General features: G+C 38.6%; 1 pseudogene; it reads left to right on the top strand.

Annotated features, from left to right (window-relative positions):
- Window positions 1-2,281: 2,281 nt before the first annotated feature.
- Window positions 2,282-9,611, top strand: part of LOC143641047 (WAS/WASL-interacting protein family member 3-like) — a 39,015-nt pseudogene continuing 31,685 nt past the window's right edge.

Here is a 9,611-nt window from a genome sequence, read left to right as displayed (position 1 = left end):
TGGAGAAATATCTTAATAAAATCTGCAGGAGGGAACAGTTGTAACCTGGCTAGACCAGGCAATAATAAGGACAGCTTATCTGTACCTCCTAAGGCAAGGGCAAGAATTGGCTCTATGTACGTGAGAGGTGACAATAGTGAAGAAGGGAATAAGAGAGAGGAGTCCTAACACTGGTTTGAAGATGGTGACTGAGAGCATGCTGGGCCAAATGAAATTTTTCTGTGTTGGGATGGTGGTCAAAGGTCATTTGAGGGTCAGGGGTGCCCCTCACTCAGTGGGAAATTGTTTTTGATGCCTGAGATAGAAAGCTTTTCTCTTCTCCACCCATATAGCAGTAAATCTGCTATGTTTCATGTGGATTTTTTTGTCGGGGGAGGTGTTTCATTGTGTTTGATTTGGTGAGGGAGTATCACTGACAGCTCAGGCCATGTTTGTGAGACCACAAGGAGTAGAACAAAGACAGCTGTTTGAAAGTAGGAACCTGGAACCAAACATAACCCCGGAACATAAGTTCCTTGACCTTGCAGAAATCTCTGGAGGATTTGGGCTTCCTGAGAGCTTCCAGTAGGGCCTCTGAGCAAGTCTTCTCTACATCTCAGGATCAGGGAATTCCAGCTCCATCTTCTCTACTGGATTAAACTCGTAAAATAAGTAAGAATATAAAAGAATAAGAGTGGAGATGCCAAGAAGGAAATAATTCTAACTCTTGAATTACTGCTGTGGTCTCTGAAAGAGCCTCTGTAGCCGGGCCTGGGAAGATGCAGGTGATTTCAAGAGACAGAGTTGGAAGAGGAGGCTGTATTAGACTGAGGAAGTGCAGGGGATTGACTGTGAGGCACCATGTGTGTGAGCAGCACAGGGAATGAGTGTGTGGCTGGGATGTAGCATGTTGGGGCGGTTAGGCCCTGATCAGATCCTGGAAGCCCTTAAACACTATGCCAAGTGAGTTTTACCCAATTCTGTGGATGACTGATCTAGATCTAGAGAAGAAAATTGGAGAAACAACATGAAAATTTAATTTCAGGGATAGGAGAACATTCAAATGCAGGACTCCCAGCCTTCTCACTTCTACCTACACCTCTGGAGGGTGGCCTACTGAGATCAGAGCTGTGGTTTAAGGGGTGTGGGTGAGAAGTGGAGAGAGTGTGAACACAAGAAGCTGTAGTGGGACTGGAAAGGGCGGTAGGAATTGGAGATGTGTTTTGGAGAGGGTTGATAGCAGGTAAAACTGACGAATTATTGATAGAAGGAGTTTTTGGTTTCGAGTGTGGTTGACTTGAGGGATATTGCTTAGATCCATATTACAAGAAAAATAACAGGTGGCAAGAATGTGTGCATGTGTGTGTGTGTGTGCATGCGTATGTGTGCATGCACACATACATGTGTGTTTGGTGGGTCGTGTGGTGGAGATAATGTGTTTATTTTGGAAGTGTTGAGTTTAAGGACATTTTCTTGGAGATGTTCAGCAGCCAGTTGGAAACATAAACCCAGAAGCTGCAAATTCAGCTCCTTCTGAAATGATCTGTCTGTGTTACATAAATGCCATTGAGGCCCAAAGATGGTGGATGTAGACTTCAGGTGTTTCTATTCTGCTGATGTATTTCCAATCCTTAACCAGAAAGTAGTGTGCAGAAGTGTCTGGCTGCCCTTTCTCTTGCCTCTGCCCAAAGAAGATGCTCAGAGAGCAGTAACCTCAGTTTGGCAATGCTAAGAGGAAGAGGAGAGTTTGTACTTTTCTTGCAAATTCTGCATGAAGCTATCTAATTTACTGTATTTACTTGCATTTGACCTTTCGTCCTTATGCATATGGATGTACCGACTATTTTTCTAAGAAAATAAATACAACTTTGCAAAATAGGTTTGAAAAACATACATAAGGAAAAAGGATGGGGGGTATTTCAACCTTAAACCTGCCTTCCTGCAGGTTGTCCTTTCTTTTTTTGTTTTGACCTATAAGCATAAGTTTGTGCTACCTGCTATTTGTCATATATTTGCTTATTTTAGATATTGTTCATTTGTTGTGTATTTTTATAGATATTTCCATCCTAAAAAACAACAACTTGAGGCTGTTTTTATAGAGAACTTTAGGACAAAATGTTGTGCTTAATAAATCCAGAAAGTCAAATAAATATATACTGAATTCCTGGTGTGCAGCAGTCTCTGGGCTTCTGGAGTGGAAAACAAAGTAACTGACATTTGCCCCTCCACGCTGCTGTGAAACCCATATATCATAAATATACAGAAAGATTTGTAAGCTGCAAATGTTTGCAATTATAGGACTATGTCGCTGTTGTTTGGGGAGAATCAGCAGGTGAGTTTTCAGAAAGCACTTCATGGAGATGGTATATTTGAGCCAGACAGAGATATTGTACATTCTTAACCAGAGGAGGGACTGATGACATTCATGAAAGATTTATCTAGGTGTTTTGCAATAATTGTGCCATGTAGTGATTGAAGGGTCTAGTAGTTGCAGGATGGGAACAAGATGTCATCCTGGCACCCTACAGCAGCCCTGAGGGACATAATCCCAGGAGACTTATTCTTCCCAGAGCCTGTTCATATTAGCTTCTTGGCCAGTGGTAACTCCTGCCCATTAACCTATTCCATGAAGGTCCCATGTGCACACAGACTAGGCCTTTAGACAACTGAGTTTGAATTCAAGATGAAACCTCAGGAGAGACTGTCCTTGTCCTTAAGAAAATAAGAGGCATTGTTGTTTTGGATGTTGAAATGTTTGGATAATGGATCTCCCTGACCCTGGGACACGATAAGCATGGTCACTTGGGATGGGAAGAACCTGACCATTTGTTGGCCTGAGATATATTTTTACTGTTCTGCAAATGAATGGAGATTAGAACTTAGTGAGTGGCCCAGTGGGAATGGCAAATAAATGCCATGGTTTAAAAAATGAAGTAGTGCACAAAGTGGTAATGAAGGAGAAAACAGTCTGTAGGTGAGCCCTGGTTGAGTGAGTTAGGTGCTTGCTCTTTTTGGCTTTCGGAATAGAAGAGATGATAAACTTGAAGAGGGCGAGGGGTGAGTTTAAATTTTAATCTCTAAATAATATGACAACACTGTTATTTCTTTCTTTATCACACTGAGTCATCATTTATTGACTTGCTGCTATAAGAGATGGGGATTGAACTCCCTTATATCACCTCTCACCTTCTCCTCCCTGTCTTCCTCCTTACTTTTGGTTCTTACTGTGCTATTTTGACTTCCTTTTGTGGTTGCCTTTGATCTTTAAATAATACACTTGAGCCTCCATTGGTTGTGGTCAGCATTTGACAGTGTGCTCTGACCCTCTCTTATATGAAACGGGGTCACCAGTGCCCCTACTCTTTGCTCCATCTCTTTTCTGTCTTTCATTTGCCAAATTTTTTTAGTATTTTAAATTTTGTTTTCATTTTTCAAATTTTCATATTGTAAGATTGACTTTTATTCTCGGGGAGGGTGATGGGTCTGTGAATTATAACGTATGCATGGATTTGTGCACTGTAAGAATACAGTATAGATCCATCAACCCCAAAGCTCTCTGGTGCCACCCCTTTGAAGTCACACCCTTCTTCCATCTGTAATCCCTGGTGGCCACTTGTCTTCCTTTTTATTTTCTCATGAGTATTCCAATGCTGGGCATTGTCCACAGTTTGTTAATCCATTCACTGGCTCAATTTATTCAGGTAACTTCCAGGTTTTGGTGATTATGAATAAAGCTGCTATAAATATTTGTGTATAGGATTTTGAATGAACCTAAGACCTTGTTTTTCCAGGGTAAATACCTAGCTGTGAGATTACTGGGTCATATGTTAAGTGTATGTCTGACTTTATAAAAAAATGTCAAACTGTGGTGCTTCACAGTCCCACAAACGAAGTGTGAGGGTTCCAGTTGTGTTCTGTTGTTTTCATTATGTGATATTGTAGGTACTTTTCTGTTTCTTTGTTGTTTTGGCTTGTTGGTTTGGTTTTTGCAGGTTAGCCATTGTACAGGTGTGTAGTAGTCTCCCATCATGATTTAATCTGCATTTCTCTACTGACTAATGATAGCAAACATCTATTCCTGTTCTTATCTACCTTGTGTATATTCTTTTTGGTGAAATATCTGTTTAAGTCTTTTGTCCTTTATGTTAACTGGGGTTTTTGTTTTCTTATTGTTGAGTTTTGAGAGTTCTTTATATATTCTAAATATAAGTCCTTTATTGCACAAAATTTTTTTCTTCTTGTCTGTAACTTCTGTTCTTATCTACCTTGTGTATATTCTTTTTGGTGAAATATCTGTTTAAGTCTTTTGTCCTTTATGTTAACTGGGGTTTTTGTTTTCTTATTGTTGAGTTTTGAGAGTTCTTTATATATTCTAAATATAAGTCCTTTATTGCACAAAATTTTTTTCTTCTTGTCTGTAACTTACTTTTCATCCTGTTAACAATTTTTCCCAAAACAACAATTTAAGTGTTTTATGGAGTCTAACTTTGTAATTTTTTTTTGATTGGATGTGGTTTTTGTGTCTTATCTAAGAACTCTTTGTTCAACTCCAAATCACAAAGAATTCTCCTTTGTTTTCTTCTTAAAAATACTACAATTTTACATTTTATGATCCTCTTGTGGATCAATCATGATCCATTTAAGGGTAATTTCTACAAGGTATGAGGCTTAGGCTCATACCTTTTTGCATACAAGTGTCCAGTTGTTCCAACATTTATTCTAAAGTCTATCCTTTTTTCATGAAACTACTTCACATTTTTCTCAAAAATCCATTAACCACACTCAGGTGGCCCTATTTCTGAACTCTCTAATCCATCCATCCATCCCATTGATATGTGTGTGTGTCCCCTGGACAGCATCAGACCATCTTGATTACTGTAGTTTATAGTTAATCCTAAAATGAGGTATCCATGTCCTCCAGCTTCACTCTTCTTCTTTTTTTTTTTTTTTTTTTGCTTTTCCATATACATTTTAAAATCAATTCACCTATGTCTATTTTAAAATCTGGGATTTTGAATTGAATTGCATTGAATTTATAGATAAACCTGGGGAGAATTAGCATCTTTACCATATTTAAAAATTCTTCCTTTCATTGACATTCTGTGGTTTTAAAAATCCATGTCTGGGCTTTTAAAAATTTTTTTTGATTTCCAGTTATTTATTGCTAGTATATAGAAATATGATGGATTTTTTTAGTTGACTTTATATCTATTCTGACCTTACTAACTCGCTAGAAGTTTCCTAAATAGAAAACCATGCTCCCTGATGCAGCTTTTTATTTAAATATATATATATTAGCTGTAAATGGACATATACCTCAATTTTGTTTATTTTATTTATGAAATGCTGGGGATCGAATCCAGGGCCTGGCTCATGCGAGGCAAGTGCCCTACCACTGAGCCAAAACCCCAGCCCACAAACAGTGTTGATATCTTCCTTTTCAATCTGCATGCTGTTTATTTCTTTGTATTATCTTATTTCACTTACTAGGATTTACAATATGATGTCAAATAAAATTGATGAGAGGGAACATTCTTGCTTTGTTCCTAGTTTTAAGAGGAAAATATTCTTCCTTCAAGTATGATGTTATAGTGTTTTTGACAATGCCCTCTATCAGGATGATCAAGTTCCCCTCCATTTCTTGTTCAGTAAGAGTTTTTAATTATGAACGGATGTTGAATTTCATCAGATGCTTTTTTTGCATTGGTTAATGCAATCAATGAGATTTTTGATTGTCCTTTGTGGAACCAGATATTCCTATATGCATTCCCAGAATAAACCCCACTTAGTTGTAGTCTATTGTTTTTTCTAAATATTCCCAGATCCATCAACTTCTTTATAATTAAGGATAATAACATGTGTCTTCTATCATAGTTTAGTATTTCTTGCTTTGTCTATAAAAGTTGAATATTCCTGAAAAACAATATTTTCAGGATTACGAAGTAAAAATATTATTCATATGAAACTTTTCCTGGGCAGCTTCCTCTTTTCAATGGAATCACAGATTCTCTTTGTTTTCAATAGGGGTGAAGAGGAAAGGAAAGGAGACAGTCTTTTTTCCTTTGATACCTAATATCATCCATCTTTTATCCACAATCTCTTGCTTGGAATCTATTCCATTTTTTCCCAATCTGAACTGGCTGTTTCCTAGGCCTGTGACACAGCTGTCATCCAGTGATTTCTTTTTTCTTTTTTTAAATCCCTGTCTTTATTCCAGGGAATATGAGCTTTAAAACAGAAAAAGGTGGAAGTGCGTCAGAAACTATTAGAGAGAGCTGGTATTAATAGCACACATTTATTAATTACTAGGTGCAAAGCACTGTTTTAAACTCAATATATAGATTATCTCATTTATTTCTTACCACAGTTTATGTGGCTGTTGTTATTCTCTTTCCAATTTTACAGATGAGAAAAATGGAGGCCTCCAGAGGTCAGGTAACTTACCTTAAATTATGCTACTAATAAATAGTAGATCCAGGATCCCATTCAAGATGGTGGGACTCCAGAGCCCACATTTTCAATGCAAAGAAGGACTGTGTTTACTCATGGAAAACTGATGGAAAAGGTTGTTTTTGTTTGTTAGTTCCTTTTGGTACTGGTGATTAAAATCAGGGGCGCTTAACTACTGAGCCATATCCCCAGCCCTTTTTATTTTTTATTTTGAGATAGGGTCTCACTAAATTGCCTTGGGTCTCATTGAATGGCTGAGGCTGGCTTTGAACTTGTGAACCAGTTGCCACAGCCTCCTGAGTTGCTGGGATTACGGGCATGCACCGTGGCACCAGCCATAGAAAGAGTTCTTAATCTACCAAGAACACTTGGCCACTGGCAAACAGTTGCTTCCTTAAGTGAAAACTCAGCTAGAATAGTAATAAGGGACCTGGGCTCTGCTCTTCCCCTATACAACAACACTGCCTGCTTAACTACCGTCCAGCAAATATGTTGTTGGCAGCCCAGACAGCAACAAAAGCAGTGGCTCAGGAAGAACTGAGGAAGTCAAGGGCAAGGGCGTGGATCACAGAGACACCTGAAGGGGTGTGGAGGATCTCCTGAAAACAAAAGGATGGTTTGGGGCCAGATAGGAAAGGAAGGCAAGCCTCCATTCTTTTTTTTTTCCTTGTCTTTCCACATATTTTTACTGGTGCATTATAGTTGTACATGATGGTGGGATTTGTTGTTACATATTCGTACGTGCACACAATATAACAATATAATTTGGCCAATATCACTTCCCAGCACTTATCCCTGTCTCCCGTTTTCCCATCCCTGGTCTCTTTCTTCAACTGAATCCCCCGTCACCTTTCTTTTCTTTATTCCACTCTGCCTTCCACATATGAGAGAAAACATACAACCTTGACCTTTAATATAATGTTCTCAAGTTCCATCCATTTTCCTATAAATAACAATAACACAATTTTATTCTTTTTTATGCCTAAATAAAATTCTATTGTGTCTGTATACCACGTTTTCTTTATCCATTTATTCATTAGTGGACACCTCGTCACATCCCACAGTTTGGCTATTGTGAATTATGCCACTATAAACATGGTTTGCATGTATCACTATATTACAATGACTTTAAATTTTTAGAATAAATACCAAGGAAAATAGCTGGGTCATGTGGTAGTTCTGTGCCTAGTCTTTTGAGGAACCTCCACACTGATTTCCATAGTGGTTGTACTAATTTGCAAATCCACCAACGATATAAAAGTTTCTTTTTCTCCAGTATTTATTATTATTTGTATTCTCAATGACGGCCATTCTGACTGATGTAAGATGAAATGTCACTGTAGTTTCAATTTTACATTTCCCTAAATGCTAATGATGCTGAACATTTTTTCACATATTTGTTGACCATCTGTATTTCTTCTTTTGAGATGTGTCTGTTTAATTCATTAACCCAGTTATTAATTGAAGGGTTGTTTTGGGTGTTTTTTTAGTTCTTTATATACTCTGGATATTAATCTTCTGTCAGAAAAAAAAATAGCTAGCAAATATTTTCTCCATCCTATGGTTTATCTCTTCACATTCCTAATTGTTTCCTTTGCTGAACAGAAGCTTTTTAATTATATGCCATTCTATTAATTAACTCTTGTCATTATTTTCTGAGCTTTAGGTATCCTACAAAGAAAGTCACTGCCTGTGCCTATATGCTGGAGTGTTGACCCTATGTTTTTTCCTAGGAGTTGCATAGTTTCTGGTCTAATTCCTCAGTCTTTGATCAATTTTGAGTTGATATTTGTGCAGGGTAAGAGATAAGGGTCTAGATTCATTTTTCCACATATAGATAACTAGTTTTCCCAGCACCAACAGTTGTTCAATAGGCTGTCTTTTTTCCAGTGTGTGTTTTTGGCAACTTTGTCAATGATCAGAGGACTGTAGATGTGTGTGGGTTTGTCTCTGTGTCTTCTATTCTGAACCACTGGTCCATGTGTCTGTTTTATGCAGTTTTTTGTTACTATAGTTCTGTAGTATAATTTGAAGTCAGGTTTTGTCATGCGTCCAGCATTGCTTTTTGGACTGAGAATTGCTTTGGCTATTCTGGGTCCTTTATTCTTTCAAATGAATTTTAGAACTGTTTTTTTTTTCTAGTTTTGTGAAGAATGTCATTGGTATTTTGAAGGAGATTGTATTGAGTTTCTAGGTGGGAAAACCCTCCATTCTTCATCAGCCGTGTCCAGAACTGGAGAGCTAAGGGTGATGACAGAATTTTGAAGCACGTATGTCAGGCATCCCAGATCTGCTGCTCCAGGGGACCAGCCCAGAGAGGTCTGGAAGCAGACTTTGAAATGGATGAGAATCCCATGGGTGCTCTTCTTAGGCAAAGCTGCAGATCATTGTTTTTCTAGGATCCAATCCAAGCCCAGACTCAGAAACTCCTATTGAATTCTCCATGCAAAAGGCCTAGAAAAATGACAGTGAGAAAAAGAAGTCTAAATCCACTTACATTATCATCCGTAACTGGCAATACTCTGAAAACATCTCACACTTGCCATAAATTTTGAAATTTCTCCCATAGCTATTTTTGTTGCTTTTGTCTCCTTTTATATGTGGGCTGTGTTCATAATCCCTATTATTTCAGAATCAACATAAGGAAGCCATTAGCTGAAAACCCTGCATTTTACCTTCAGTCAGTAGAGAGGCATGAAAGGAGAACTAGGACTCAACTCTGGAAAGAAAGAGGTGGAGCAGTAAGATTGGTGCATAAGAGGTTCTGTGTTACCTGACAAGGGAGTTTCAGGAACAAGTAGTTTACAGTTGAGATATCAGCCGCACAGCGTAGGGTTACTCTGTGCAGTTTCCACTAGAAATGCCCCTGGTCCTCCCTTGCCAAGGCAGTTGCTGGCTCACATTTAATGCACTAACCGGTTCTTCTTCTTCCACCTTGGCCATCCTTTCTGGTCCTGGCAGAGGCCTAGCACTTAGCTTCTATAGTACTAGCCTTTTCTGAAAGCTTTTGTCTTACACACACACACACACACACACACACACACACACACATGCACGCACACCCCACAGCCCTTCCTTTTCCTTCTCTGATGCCCTTTCCCTGCCTGCTCCTTCCTGCTCTGGTTCCTTGTGAAGCAGCATCTATCCTGGTTCTAGGCCAGAGGGCAGTTTTCCCCCACCCC

The sequence above is a fragment of the Callospermophilus lateralis genome, unplaced genomic scaffold (assembly GCF_048772815.1).
Source record: "Callospermophilus lateralis isolate mCalLat2 unplaced genomic scaffold, mCalLat2.hap1 Scaffold_83, whole genome shotgun sequence".
Classification (NCBI taxonomy): Eukaryota; Metazoa; Chordata; class Mammalia; order Rodentia; family Sciuridae; genus Callospermophilus; species Callospermophilus lateralis.
The sequence above is the reverse complement of the archived record's forward strand: the minus strand, read 5'-3'. Positions and strand labels throughout refer to the sequence as shown.